The 15,529-nt window shown below is 47.6% G+C and overlaps 1 protein-coding gene across 4 annotated transcripts in view; it reads left to right on the top strand.

The window, feature by feature from the left end:
* Window positions 1-15,529, top strand: part of Ldlrad3 (low density lipoprotein receptor class A domain containing 3) — a 244,242-nt gene that overhangs the window by 56,592 nt on the left and 172,121 nt on the right. Inside the window, exon 1 of one of the 4 annotated variants that reach the window (XM_059261003.1) lies at window positions 1,036-1,134. The exons of the other annotated variants lie outside the window; for them this stretch is intronic. The gene's annotated coding sequence lies outside the window, so the exon portion shown is untranslated. Of the gene's footprint in view, window positions 1-1,035; window positions 1,135-15,529 lie in introns of those variants that run through there. 4 annotated transcript variants of the gene reach the window in all.

Below are 15,529 nucleotides of genomic sequence, written 5' to 3'. Positions count from 1 at the left end.
TATATTATCCACGAATTCACCTTCTGTGGTTTCTGTTACCTATAGTCAACTGAGGTCTGAGAACATCATATGGAAAGTCCTAGAAGCGAACAATTCCTGAGTCTGAATGGTATGCTGTTTTGAGTAGCACAGTGAAATCCATCCTGCCTCAGTAGATATCAACTGCCCAACATACAGTAGCGAGCAGAGAACTGTCTCTGGATGCACGGGGAATTTTAGGGAGGTAAGAAATGATCTCGGGAACAGAATGGGCCCAAGGGGCCAATGATAGTCTGGGACAGAGTTGCTTTAGGCTCTAGTGCCGGGAGAAGCAGTTTCCTTTGGTTGATACAATATCTGGGGAAGGCATTCAAACAATTGAGAATTTTCTAGAAGATTCAGAAGATGAGGGAAGGTAAGGGAAAGTCCTTCTCTGCATGTGTCCTCCCCAGGTACTTTCAGCTTGAAACCCAAAGTAGACCATGATCTCTAATCTCCAACAGAATCCATGCCCTGTGTCCTGTCTGCCTGCTCATACTTTAGTAACCAGCCATCTAAGTTTTCTTTGTTTGATGCAGGGTCTCATTATGTGGCCCTAGTTGGCCTGGAACTTTCTATTAGACCAGTCTGGCCTTGAACTCAGAGATCCACCTGCCTCTGCCTCCTGAGAGCTTGGATTAATGGCCTGAGCCACCACCCCGGCAGTCTGGGTCACTGGGTCTGCTGCTATGGTACTGCAGTGTTTGTGTTAGGGTTTGATACTGCCAGTGGTCACAGACCCTTATCAGGGGTGCTGGAACACATCCCTTAGAGTAAGGGGAAGGGGCTTCTCTGCTGACTAGTAATGACTGGTGTTAAACATCTGCTTGCTCTGGCCTGTCTGTAGTGGACTATTGTGACATCGTCAAGGCAAATGTTGGCCTCTCTTGTGTCCAGGAGCAGCAGCGGCTGGTGAAGTGACCTGTACCTATAGGGATGTCACAAGACTCCCTTGCGTGGGTAGCCTTCTCTGTCCTTTGATGAGCACCACCCGTCTGGAAGCCTGGAGTTGAAGCTCCTCTGGGCATCAGTGATGGCTGGACACTGCCTTTTGGAAGGAGTCATTGTGACAAGAGAGAATGAACAAACCCTGTTAGACTTGTGACCGATCTTCAGGTAGGATCAGGAGTCGCTTGCCCAATCTGTGGGTTCATTGTCTGTAAACATGACAGATGGCTTTTCTCTCTATGTAGTTCATTATCAACTTTGCGTGTGTGTGTGTGTGTGTGTGTGTGTGTGTGTGTGTGTGTGTGCATGTTTGCCAAAGACAACAACAAAAAATTGATTTAACAGAAGGAGAACTTCCAAATTCACCCCATGAAAAAGTTCAGTGAACCCCCAAAAGATTCAGGATAAGCAAGTGTTGTCCCAGGAGGGCTTGAGGCCTGAGCTTGGCTGTAGCTGGAGATGAAGCTCACCTCCAGGAGGGGCGTCCCCACCTGTCATTTGGATTCATTTTGGAATGAAATGGAACACCCCCTCCCCCGACCTTTCTGAATGTCCCCTGTAGTTTGGTTCAGCTTGCTTCAGTGGAATGGGGGCCTCGCGCCAGGCTTGAGACGTCTGCATGCTTGGGGTTTATCAGGGTGTGGCTGATGCCATTTCGGGTGTTCAAAGTCAGACTGTTTTGAGTGTTAGGGGAAAATGAGCGAATCGATTAAAAATACATCCTGAACATGCCATTCCTCTCCACAGGCTGCCTGTCCCCACCAGATCCACACATGAGCTGGGGCACGTGACGTGGGTGACTTGGACTGTGGACCCCGTTAGTGGCTCAGGCTGTAGCTGTAAGGAAGGAGGCAGTCAGCTGGGAATGACAGAGACCTTGCCTGAGAGTTAGCTGTGCTGGTCAAACAATGGGATCCTTTATTTTTTCTCAAGTCAATGTTGTTTTAGAAACTTGAATTGGCTGTGCACAGATGTCAGATGCAGAGCTCTGTGCATTTTCGTGAAGTAAACACACCTGAGGGACCAGGCTTCAGATCAGGAAATAGAGTACCCAACACCCTAATATCCCAGGGAACCCAACACTGCTCCTACCCACCACAGCCCCAACTTTCCACACCACAGATCATTTTTTTTTCTGCTGTTGAACAGGCAAGAATACCTCCTTCACTCGGTGTTAGAAGCATCTCATTTCTCCTCTCACTTCCAGGAGGCTAGTTGTGGGATGACCCTCTGCCCACTTGGGTTTCGAGGACAACCCGTCTTGGCAAACAGACACCTCAGCAGCCTTGGGCTCCAGTCTCTGGCATTATTGCTTCAGGCGCCCTTGAATGAGTTCTGTCTTCCAGCAGAAATCATGGCCTTCGGCCACCTGGAAGACCCAGTACCCTGGAAACAGGAGTCCAGAGCAGGCTATAATTGTGGGCTTCCAGAGCGTGCCAGGAAGACTTGGAGAGACGTTCTGCATTCCCCACACAGGACAGATTACATTTATAAGCTTTAATCAGACTCACAGTTCCCGCACTCCCATCACACCATCTCACCTCGGCCATGTGTTCCCTTGGTCACCAAGGAGTGGGACTCTTATTGGGGTGGAGCTGGCAGGGGGTGGGGGCACCTGAGGCCAAGGAGAAGCTCATGAGCTCTCCCTTTCATAACTGACTAAGGAAGAGCTATCCATAGCCTCCATCAACTGCTTTCCTGCTACTTTTCCTTTTTAGGTTAAGCTAATATTGGGATGGTGAATTCTGTAGCTATGCCAAATACTCCCAACTTCTTGAGTTTCTCAGATTTTAATGTTTTTTTTTTTTTTAATATTTTGTAATTTGATAAATTGGGTGACCTTTTCCTTTGGCTTTTGTTTCTTGACTCTCCCCACCCCAGATCTCATTATGAGCAGTGATGTGTCCCTCTTGATCATCTTGGTTGCTCTTATTTGTCCTCTACATATATTTCCTGTGGTGACATGTTAATGAATCACTTTTGAAAACTGGACGCCAATGGAGAATACATGTACATCCTAAAGGGCCCTCAAGGACTACTCCACAGTTAGTGTTCTAGACCTGGATGTCAGAAGTGTCAATCTAGGTACATATGAATTAAAACACACATTTGTGGAGATGACCAAACTGGGCCTGTGCTAATCATATTGTCTTACAAATTGCTTTCTCCTCTCTGACCATATTATAGACATTGTCTGGAATTGGTATGTTCAGGCTTCTGGGTTCTTCCTAAAGCTTGCCCTGTGGTAGTACTGGTTTGTAGTCAACTACTCATGACCATTTTCTTGATAAATAAACGGGTTTTGAGTTTTCACAAATAATGCTGTGAATGAAAGGAAATGAACACCATCATCTATGTGTCCCCGTCTGCACAAATGTGTCCCCAGCGCGATTTCTAGGTGAAGGGGAGGGAGACAGGCTGGGTGGATGGTGTTGGATCCTTGTTCATTGTCACATGGCCCGGGAAGCTTAACCAGTCGTATTCCCACCAGTAGTATACCATAACCAGTTTCCTCACACCATGCCAATCCTTGAGTTATAGATCACTACTTAAAATACTTGCCAATCACTGTTTAAAGAATGATATTTTTCCTTGGTTCTGATTAACTGTTTGTGAGACTCAATCTTTTGTCCTCTCCCACTCCACTCCACTCCACCGTGTGTGTGTGTGTGTGTGTGTGTGTGTGTGTGTGTGTGTGTGTGTGTGTGTAGAGGCCCAAGGTTGATGTCAGGAATTAGCTCTCATTTCTCTTCGCTGTGTATTGAGACAGAGTTTCTCAGTAAAACACAGAACGGTCTGTTATGGCAAGTCTTGTAAGCCAGCTTGCTCTGGAGACTCCTGTCTCTGCCTTCTGAGATTGGATTGCAGGGAGGCCACCATGTACACCTGGTCCTTACCTGATTCTGGGGATCCAAACTTGGGTCCTCACATTTACCTGGCCAGCACACTAACCACTGAGCAATCTCCCCAGGCCTAGACCTTTTCATTTGCTTATCTGGCATCTCAAATTAGTGCCTTGGTCACTCATTCCCTGTATCCATTTTCTTCTGGGTTGTTTGCAGTTTGTTTATTGATTCTTTAAGGGATTATAGTTAGCGACACAGAGGATTGTTTTTTTTTTTTTTTTTTTTTTTTTTTTTATTTTATTTATTTTTTTAAGATTTATTTATTTATTATGTATACAGTATTCTGCCTGCATGTGTCCCTGCAGGCCAGAAGAGGGACCAGATCTCATTACAGATGGTTGTGAGCCACCATGTGGTTGCTGGGAATTGAACTCAGGACCTCTGGAAGAGCAGTCGGTGCTCTTAACCACTGAGCCATCTCTCCAGCCCCGAGGATTGTTTTATAAGATGCGTTTAGGGAAAAAAAAATGTTGGCATTCCTGCCTTGAAAGTTCCATAGAAGATCAAGTTGCGCTTATTTCTGGCACTAGTTGAAGGCTTTGGTTTTCTGCTTTGTTTTTATTTAATTAGGTGAAATTTTTCCTTTTGGCTGCAGAGTCCTGGCTGTCTGTAAATGCATTATCAGCTTGCAGCATAGGGTGGATTGTGATGTGAGCCGTGCCAGGCTGGGGTGGGAGCCCGCTGGAGCTGATTATTGAGAGCGTGCAGTGAGAGCGAGCCCCTAAAATCTGTGACCCTTCATGTGGTTAGCATCAAGGCACACTCATGACTCAAGGAGAGAGGTGGGGAAGAGGTACTGGGGTCCATGTGGCTCTGGATCAGTGTGCTTCTTTATCCTTTGGTATCCTTCATGCCATCCTGCTCCCTAAACTCTCTCGGCAAATTCCCGTGGAGCCAGTGCTTGTCATGTCCAGAGCATGGAAGAGTTGCCACCTTCCTTACTGGTTAACAGCCTGGGCTCCTTTCTAGTTCAGAGGATGCAAGGGCTGAAAACCCCCGGGCTAGCTGGGGACCTAATTCTAGCACTCCTAGAGCCATGGACCACAAAGGGCAGCTCTTGATTTAGTACCTTCTTTTCTGCCAGGCCACCCTCATCACCTCCAGTAGCAAAGGGCTTGCTGTTTTGCTCTGGATGAGAGTCCCAGCCTCAAATGCCACTGGGCTGGCTGCAGCTGTCACTGCTCCCTAGATACAGAGAGAAACAAATATAGGCCGAGGGTAGAGTGCTGATGGTTGGGGATTCCCCCATGGGGCGAGGGGATTGGCTTTTCTATGGCTGGGCCTGTAGACTTAGCTGAAAGACTGTCTCAGTCCAAGGCTCATGGCAACACAGGGCGGACTCTCGGGGTTGTGTTTCTCATTGGATGTGTGTGGGCCTGGCTCTTTTTCCCAGCTTGTGGAGCTGACCTTGACTTCTTTGAGCTGGCTTTGTGAGGATGGGCGTTCACTGGAGGTTGGGTTTGCTCATGTGTAGCTGTGTCAGGTACCACTGACAACCCACACCATTCTGTACAGTCTTTGTACCAGGAGCTCAGGAAGCAAGCTCTCACCTGCTAATGTGGAGCTGCCTCTGACCTTTGGCTTGAAGAATGATTAGTTTGTACTTAAAGGTGTTTTGTAGAAAAATCTCAAGATCTATGAACTCTTCATGAGATAGAATAATAGTATGGATTTATTTCTTCGTAAGCAAGTTTAGATCAAGTTATTATTATAATATCTAAGCATGAAGGACTTTTTTAGTTCCATAAATCTTGAACTATGTACAAATGTGGAAATCAGCCTAACTTGTGGGAATAATCCACAAGGTGTTTGGTGGCATGCTTTTTATAATATAGAGCAAGGAAGCAGCTGCCAGTATTTTCATCCATCCACCCTCGCATTCATCTGTCCACTGCCCCCCGATTCCTTTAAGTTTTCTGTCTGGGCCCAGGGCTACATTAGGACATGGATGGGCCATTCTGTTGTATAAAAGCTGCTTATGCTGAGCGGGCAGCTGGGAACAACAGAAGTTTCTAGAGCATTATGGTATGTGAAGTGGCAGAAGTTTGCATAAGTTGGGAGGACTAGGTGGGTATCCCCCCCCCCCCCTGACCCCAGGGTCTCCAGCTTTACCCTTCAGGGATGGAGCTATGGGACTGTTGCAAACATTGCATGTAGTGGTGAGGTTTGTTCGAGGGGCCAGTGAAGGATGGTTTCTGCGGACTAAGAAATGCCAATGAGGTTGCAGGTAATAAGGGACAGATTGGTTCTAGGGTTGGGGGAGGCAAGGGTAGAGAGGACAGATGTGTGGGAAATACCACCTGCTGACCTGTGTGAATGGGAATAACAGGGAGGGTTGGATGGCAAGAGGAGCAAGCTTAGAGAAACTTAGAGTTCTGTTTTAGACATGGTAAGCTGATGCTGCCATGGAATATGTTTGGTGGTAGGGGATGAAACCATGAAGCTTGGGTACAGGATGGAGTTGAAAGGAGAAGAACTTAGCCAGAGAAGAGAGGTATCAGGTTGGGGTTTCACCTTGAAGGTCAAATCAAATAGTGGACAAGGTGGCTTATTCAGGGAAGCCATATGTTGCTTGTGCCAAAGGAAGCAGAAGTCTGAGACTGTTGAGGGGTAGATGGAGGAAGCTGCTTCCGAGGGTGTACGCAAGAGGCCGAGCAACAGGAGGTATAGGTCACTGAAGGGATGTAACTTAGAAGGAAGGGCTGATCCAGGTGGCCCAGTGCGGCAGAACTTTGCACATAGACCAGGCATGGTGGCTCACATCTGTAATCCTGCACTCCTACTGAGAGGCAGGAAGGTTGAGTTTTGAAGCCAGCTTGGGCTACATGGTGAGACTCTGCCTCAAGAGCAATAGCAAAAATGTGTGCTTGAGTTAAATATAGAAAAGTAGCCATTAGGTTCGGAGATCGGGAGGCCAGTGGTCACTCCATGAGGATGGATGAGGGTAGGAACCAGCTAATGCTGGGGATTAAAGAGAGAGGGACCTGCAGGGCTGCATCCTGCTTGGAAGTGAATCATGGTCTCAGTGTTCATCAAGCCTTTTGACTTCTTGCCAGTGCCTTCCTTCTGAGCTGTCCCCATTAGCAGAGATCAATGCAGTAACCAGAAGACCAGGAGCTACACTGTGGGGCATGCTATTGAATTTATTGAAAAATCATTTCTTAATGAACAGCTCACTTCTTCTGCTCTCTCATCTCACCTAGAACGATTCTATTGTATTCAGTGTGGGGTGAATCCTTGTGCAGTTCAGATCACCCATCTTCTAATTACTAATCATGTAGCTACATTATAGTGGTATGCCGTGGGAAATGACATATTGTGTATCTACATGACACCTAGTTTTTATAGAATAGTAACTCTTTAATAGTGAATAATAATACCTTTAAGAAGTGAGCTGTGGTTAATCTTATGGCCTCTATCTGTGTGTTGTCATAAAATGGATGAAAACCTGGATGTTTCCATTGAATTTGTACTTTTCTCTTTTTTTTAAAGTGAAATAGCCCTTTTCCTTTGACTACCTGTGGAGCTTGTTAGGTTAGGGTTTGTTCTGTTTCCCTTTTATAAATGGGTAAACTGAGTCATGGTGTCAAAGCTGCTCCCTGAGGTTGGCTGGAATGATATTGGCATTTTGGGCACATGGGTTATCATGTGCCTGGAATGAGAACTCTGTAGATTTAGTTTTTGTTTTCTTTCTTTTGAGATGGCAGTTCACTATGTGACTTAGGCTGGCCCTGAGGTCAGATCCTCCACCTCAGCCTCCCGAGTGCAGGGACTACAGGTGTGCCCACATCCAGTCCTCCTTAGTTTTAAACTTTGTTTTCAGTTGGCCATAAACCACCTTTCATAGTCTGGAAAGCCCAAACAGGTCCATCCCAGGGTTTCAGTCCCCTGACTCATCAGATCTGACAGGCCTCTTGCATTGGTAAATTGCTCCGAGAGCTGTGAACCTTGAGGACTCCACAGTAAGTACTACTGAATTCTAGTGCTCACTAGATGTCCCAACAGTATTTGCTCGAGACACCAGTTAATTCCTCATGATGGAGGGCCCCTTGTCTGCTCAGTGGGAAGGGAGGGTGCCACGTGAGCAGATTGTAAAAGCAGGATGGACCGGTTTAATGGATTAAGCTATTTAAGAAGATATGTTGGTTAATAAGCATTCCACCCTTGCTTGGCAGCAACAGACTGGTGTGCTGGTGCCCCTCCCCCCCCCACGCCCGAGTTCCTTTTCTAATAGGAAGTGATAAGCCAAACAATTGTTGATTTACTGATACATGATGAAAGGTAGTGGGTAAGTGAACTGAGTTGGAGAGGCCCTTGGATCCATAAGGAATGGGAGGCAGGTCTGACCCCTGGCCCTTTGGATAAATTGTCCCTGGTTGCAAGTGTACATGGGACTAGGTCTTCCCAGTAGCCAGGAACCTGGTTTCTTTGGGCAGCTCCAGCCTGCCTTTCAACGAGCTGATGAGCTCTGGTTCTCAGTTGCTCTGTTTAGACAGGAGGAGGGACCTCCTGTAGGAAGACCTCCATGTGAACCCAGACGCTACTTTTAAATGCTGACTAATACATCTGGAATAGAGAGATGGTGTACATTTGCCCACTGTTGAGTTCATATCCACAGAGACAAAGAGCAGGTGCCTTAAGGATCGAAAAATGACTCAGACACCGTCTACCAGTGCTTTGCTTTAAGTTATACATGGGGAAACTGAGGCTTAGGGTGGAGAAGCAAGTCCAGATTCTTTGGAACAGTTGTTGCAAGTTATAGTCTGGCTGCAGCTCGAGATTCCTGGGAATGTCCTAAAGAGCCCCCGACTCTATCTTGTGTGGGATGTGTACGTGTGTGCGTTGATGCGTGTGATGCTGGCAGCCAGCATGCACGTGCCGCAGTGCTCTTGTGGAGGTCAGACAATAACAGAGGCCTTGTCTTCTACTGTGTTTGAGACAGGGTTCCTTGTTTCGATTCTGCATAAGCCAGGCTGGCTGGCCTTTGAGCTCCCAAGGATCTTCCTGGCTCTGCCCCGCATCTTGCTGTGGGAACACTGACATTTCAGATGCGTATTATGTGGGTTCTTAAAACTTGAACTCAGGTCTTCGTGTCCGCACTGCAAGCTCTTTGCCCATGGAGTCATTGCCTGTGCTAGCGGCTCTTGGTTTCTTAGGAAGTTCCCGAGCTGAGATGGTCTCATGAGGGAAGGTAGCAGCCGCTGCATGAGCTCTTACGTATCTCTCCGTGGTTTGCTTTTGGCTCTAAGCGACACAGTCAAATTGCCCCGTGAACATCAGGCATTCCCTTGCCCAGACTGGTCCCCTTTTAGAGGGCATGGATCAGAAAGGGTCATAGCCTTCTCTAAATGCCACAGAAGTGTCAGAGTCTGAGTAGAGTCAGTGAGAATGAATGGCAGGAAAGGAATAACAAATAGGGCAGTTTCCTAAACTCCAAGTACATGCCACCTGCTCTTGTGCATACTTTATTCATCCACCTGTTTATGCTCTGTTTATCCATCTAGCATCTTCCTATCTCTCGGCAACGTTGCCAGAGAGGTGGAGTATCGAGGCTCAGAGAGGGTAACTCAGTTGTCTGAAGTCGCCCAGTTTTCTATAGTTATCAGAGACTTCAACCTTTGAACCAGGGTTGAACCTGGGTCTGCTGGTTCTTCACAGTAGAAAGGCTGGGAGGAGGGCAAGGAGCAAAGGCTGGCCTTCTCCTTGCCGTCCCTCCTCCCGGGCTACCTCTCCTGTGCTCCAGAGTGGCCAAAGCCAGGGAGCTCTGTTTAGCAAATCTCAGCTTCTGTTACTCACTCCCTCTGAGCCTGTCTCAGATCAGCTGAAGGATGGGGAGGCAAAGGGGCTTGAGAAAGACAGTCTTGACTTCTTAGAATTTGGATCTAAAGCACCTGACTTGGTCCTAGGCTTGGTTATTTTGGCCTTTGGATTGCCATGGCTTAATATGTGGGTGGGCAAATCTGTCTGATGGGAGATACTTAGTGTCCCCTCCATGATCGGCTTTTACCCCGCAACTGTTGCCGCCCTTCAGAAAATGAAAAGAATTCATAACAGAGCAAAGCTCCTGGATGGGCGCCGTCACATTTTCAGGGTCTTCCAGTGTGACACTTGTCCCCTCCGTCTTGTGAAGTGTAGAGTGTCATCCGTATTGGGACCATTTCTCTTTTGTAGGTTTCCTCAAATATTCGTAGAGTTTTCATTCTCTCGAATGAATTTTACTCCTGAAATGTTTCTGAAGTACACAGAAGGTCACCAAGAAAAATGCCTGACAAGCCCATGTGCTCGCTGTCGTGCCCCCCCCCCCCCCCCCCCCCCCCCCCCCCCGCTTCCCTTGTTTCAGACTGCAGAAAGAAAGACAGCTTGCCCTGGAAGTCCATTGGTGCCCACCTGTGCCCTCTCTGAGCCTGAGGCAACCGTGACCTTGAACTTGGTAGTCATTCTTTCCACATGTGCCCCCTAAAATTGCTTGTTTCTGAGCTTAGTGTGGATGACATTCTGCAGCTTACCTTTGCACTTCCTGTTAAGTTTCTCAGAATTACCCATGCAAGTTCAGTTCACCCCAGTTCATCCCATGAAAGCTCTGCGTGCTGTGAGCTGTGGAGAAGGACATGTGTTTCCCCCTGTTCTTCTGATGAACATGCAGTGGTGTGGTTTTTTTTTGTTTTTGTTTTTGCTTGTTTTGTTTTGTTTTGGGGACATGTGTGTAAAGACAACTATGTTGGAGTAGATTCTGTCCCCCTTATTTTTGAGGCGGGGTCTCTCTTGCTTCCACTGTACTGCCTGTGTGAGCTCCAAGCCAACTGGTTCTCCTCTCTTTGCCTTCCATCATGATGTAGGAACACTGAGACTGCAGATGAGAGCATCTGGCTTTTTATTCCTTTTTTTTTTTTTTTTCTTTTTTTTTAACTATAGGTTCCAGGGATTGGACTGAGGTCATTAGACTTGCAGGACGGTTTCTTCTACTTATTCAGCTATCTCACCAGCCCCTGCTTTGTGTCGTTCTGTTATGTCACCCTGTGCACTGTGCATGTTCATCAGCTGCCTGGAATGATCATCTTGGGCCTTGTGTATTGCCGTCAGGCCCTCTTCAGAGTCCCCAAGCATGTGTCATGCCTGGGTTCCTGGGGTTCCACTTCTTTAGATTTTTGCAAGTCTGATGGCTGTGGATGAGAGCCTGCTGGTTCCATTAATCACCCTGTGATTATGGTAATTTAGCGCCCCTTCATCAGTAGAAGCACCTGTTCCAGATGCTTTGTCCAGCCCTGCCCCCCACCATTAATTACATCGTTTGTGTTCTCATACATAGTTTTGTAAGGAAATTCTACATAGCCACACTTTGTGGTGCCATAGTGAGCATCTTTTCCCAGTGGATGGGATGTCTGAAGCGTGTTTATAGTGTTTATCAGTGACCTGGAATTTCACAGTTTAATGCAGTTGTATCCAACTGCCTTTTCCTTTCTGGCCTCTGCTTGTTTTGAGTCTTAGTTCAGAAATCCTTCATCATCAAGATGTGCTTTGGGGCCAGAATGGAAGGTCATTTTGCTTTTCTGGCTCATTCCCTGGCTGGCATTATTATGTTACAGCCGTGCCTGCAGTGTGAGAGGGGGCACAGGGGCTTAGTGTGAGCAGATGGTCTGCTGCAGAGTGGTTCCCCGAGACTGTAGAGATGGCTGCACTGGTCTCCTGTTGCGTGGGGATAATCTTGGGGCTGAAGCAGAGCCCTTACTCTTGACCTCTGCCTACATCTGAGCCTGGGAGAAGCGGCGATTAGCTTTATCACAAGCCCAGCTTATCACAGCCTGATGGAGTTGGGCTGCAGGCTGCCCCCTCTCCTGCCCTTCAGCTCAGCTTCACTGACCCTCTCCTGCTGTTGCTGCTGGAAGCTGCATAAGCAAAAGGTTGGGGGTGAGGGGTACTGCACTGGACTCTTGGCCCATCTGCCTGCATCCCACCCTTAGTGAGGGCATGGCTAGGCAGGAAAAGAGAACTATTGGACATGCGGTCAATCTCTTCCCTCTGCCTCTCTTCTGGGAACTTAGAAAAGCCTCCTTCTGCAGGTCCAGTGTCATTGATCCACCTGGTTACACATGGCAAAGAAGAATTGAAGTTCAAGGCCATTCAGATAAATTCATGTCAGAACTAAATAATGTCTGTGGGAGTCAGCAGGTTCTGTCCCCATCCCTGTGGTCAGCAGCCATTTGTGGGGTGTCTCGATGTCTGGCATTTGCTTGTTGCTAGGGACACGGCAGCAGATGAGCTGAGGTTCTCTGGGGCCAGGGAACAGTAAGAGCAGCCTCTTTTTTATGTGGTGAGTGGGATGGGATGGACAGATGGCACAGTTGTTGGTTGGTGAGTGGCTGTACCTGCCATTACCTGTTGTCTGACACTTCCTCCTCTACAGGTTTAAATAGTTAGAGAAATTCAAAAAGCAGACAATTATAACCAGTTTTGATTAGCTTTGACTTTTAGTTACCTGAGAAGTTCATTATCCCCCATCCCAGAAAGAAACCCAATGTGGTAGACCTAGAATACAGAAAATTGCTCTTAATGATTTTGAAGATTTTTGAAAAATTCCATCAATGAAAGATTTATGGGATACTATTCTCTGTCTTATCTGGTCACCTGTTCAGTAAGTAGCCTTAGCCCAGCTTCATGGCCTACACAGCTGAAGTGTTTCCTGTCTGGCCATCTCTAGCTGTGTGACCTTGGGTGAGTCCTGTCTTCAGTCTGTTCCTTCAGCTATAAAAGGGGCAGGTGCCTGTTTCATGGGGTTCTTCGAAGAACTAATGAAAAAAGAAGAGCTGTTAAATCCCTGCCACATTCAAGTGCTTTGGCAGACGGTAGATCAGCCCCAGTGGAGAAGCCTATAGGAACCAGCATCTCCAGGGCTGTTAAAGAAGTCAGAGGAGGGTTGAGCGAAGGCCCTGGTGTGGCTCAGGGTTCAGCTTGTGGATTGCATCACAAGGGGCTGCAGGCCCTTGGACTGTGGACATGAGACCCCATAAGGACAGCATCTCAGTGGCTCTATAGCTCCCCTCAACACAAACACCGTTTCCACGTAGTTTTCCTCATGAAATGATGCATAAAATGAAGACATACATCAAAATATAAGCAGCAGCTTCAGCCCTAGAGGCCACAGGTCCAGATAAAAATAGTTTATGGAGTTGACTCCTTGGGGAAACTGTGTATTCCAACACTTTATGTGACCTTCCCTTGCTCCCTGAATACTAGCCATTGGCTTTCTTCCTTAGCTTATTTGGTAAGAAGGAAACAAAGCATTCATCATTTCGGAACACTTCCTGGGAGAAACAAGCCATGAAGCTGTGTGATGGACAGATGCTAGGCGGACAACTGGGCTCGCTCATTATCCTGGTGACCTGCTCCATCCTTAACTTGTTCTGGAGAGAAACTGTGTGTGATTTTCCTTCAGGCCATGGACCCTGTTTGTAGTACATCTGTGAATATAAAGAGTCAGGTGTCCTAGGCTGAAGAATGGGATCATTTTACCCTTTCTTAGCAATATGTCTGAGTGATCTCCCTTGATCAGATGGGTAAACTGAGGCAACACTAATGGAATGAGCTCATGGGGCAGAGGGAGTCTAGATTAACAATGCCGGGGGGTGGGGGTGGGGGGTGGCGGGGGCTGGCTAAACTCAGGTGCTTGGAGCCAGGCCAGACCCAGACATTCTAGTGTGACTGCTGTCTTCTTGGTGACTGCCAGATGCTCCCATATCCAAGCTTGGACAGGAAGACATTTGTGTGATGAGGACCAAATGCCTTTGGAAATACACAGGACAGATGTCCGAGGTTCTGTTTAGTGCTCACACCACATGGAAACAGTCGGGAGTGGAAGGGCTCTTCAGAGATGTTCTAGCTATGCTTGTAAACAAATGACAAAGAAGAGCTCTCTAGGTGGCTTTAACCTTCTGTGGGTGAGTTTGTGTGTGTGTGTGTGTGTGTGCAGGTGTGTGCAGGTGTGTGTGCGTGTCTCAAGAAGTGAGTCACAGAGAAAACGGCGGTCCCTGAACTCGCTGGCACCTGGCAGTGGGAGAAGTCTATTTGGTGCCTTGAAGAGGTGGTAGGGAAGAGCTGTCTGAGGTCTGCAAGCCCGAATGTTTAGCTGCGCTGGATACATGAGTCTGTGCATCTTGTTCTGTTCATCAGGCTCACAGATCTAGACTGTCAGGAAGTGGATGAGGAGAACGAACGGCCACTGGGCAGAAGTCAGAAAATGGAGCCTGCTGATTGTTTGCAGATGTCCATTCAGACTGCACCGTGACGGATGTGGCTAGGGAGGGAGGCTGAGTGGAGAGCAATGAGAAACGCCAAAGGACCCGAGCTGCCGGAATGAAATTCCCATTTCTCGGCTGGAAAAGTCAGTGTCACTAGCTGGATGTCCTGGCTGATTGCTGCAGGATGTAGTCCTGGCTGGAGTCTCTAATTGCCCCAGCTTGGTTCCCCACATCAAGTAGAGAGCTGTGGGCCAGGGGCACTGGAAAAAGCTGTAGCAATGGGCTGCTGTCTTCTTCCTGACAAGGAAGGCTTGGCTTTCATTTTTCCATTCTTGTACAGATGGTATAGTTATTTTCAGTAAATGATGTTCTGCAGTGGAAACAGGCAACTCCTTTTGATTCTTTGGCTTAATGAAAAAAAAGAGAAGAGAGGAAGAGAAGGCCAGCTTTGTGCTAATGCTGGTCAATTTTTTATTTAAATATGTTCCAAGACACAGAGATGGGATATGTATTGCTGCCACTAGAAAGCCAGGCAGTTGGGCTGAAAAGATTTCTAACCTCCTTTCAAGTCAAGCAGACAGGGTACTTGTTCAGGTCCAGATCCCCTATAGCCCTTATTTTAACTATGTATGCACAGGTCCCACCCACATGCTAGGACATGAGGCAAAGGTTGATGGAGCAGTTCAGGGAGGGGACTAAGGTACTAATGCCATGTCTGGTTTTCTTCTTAGAGTTGTCAGAGATATGAATGGGAGAGCTGGGGATGGCAGACGCCTGGGATGTAGAGCTGAGCAGAACAGAGTCTGTGCCAAAGGGGCTTGCATTCTGCCTAGCAGGAACATTAGTGTAGAGGCAACCACCAGCACAGGCTGGGCTCAAGTGAAGCACAGGGCATGAGCAGAGGGAAGGACTAGCTTCCGGCTGGGTGTCTGGGACAGGTTCTCAGATTTGATGACTTAGGCTGGGGTTGAAGGATGAGCAGGAAGAGGCTAGCCTATTGGGTTGGATGTCTGTTAAGATTGTGGGACTTGAATGTCAGAGATGGCTTGTCCCACAGCTGGGGAGCTCTGAAATCAAGCTGTCAGCGGGATTGGTTCCTTCTCAGTCCCTATTGCTTGGTTTACAGATGGCCGGCTTCTCTGTGTGTCTTCATGTCTCCTCCACATATGTCTGTGCTCTAGTTTCCTCTTCCAGTGAGGGCACCAGTCATCGAGAATTAGGGCCCACCCCAACGGCCTCATCGTGATGTATCGCCTCTTTAAGGACTCTGTCTTTAAATGCTTGCCCATTATGAAGTACTAACAATTAGGCCTACAGCATGAAGTTTTAGAGGGATACAACACAGCCCCAAACACCAGGGGGAAAGTGAGCTGAGATTCTTCTGGGTCATCCAGCCACATGTTTGGGAGCCTGGGGACAGGAACG

This window comes from Peromyscus eremicus, chromosome 4 (genome assembly GCF_949786415.1).
Source record: "Peromyscus eremicus chromosome 4, PerEre_H2_v1, whole genome shotgun sequence".
Lineage (NCBI taxonomy): Eukaryota > Metazoa > Chordata > Mammalia > Rodentia > Cricetidae > Peromyscus > Peromyscus eremicus.
This window is presented reverse-complemented; position numbering and strand designations above follow the sequence as displayed.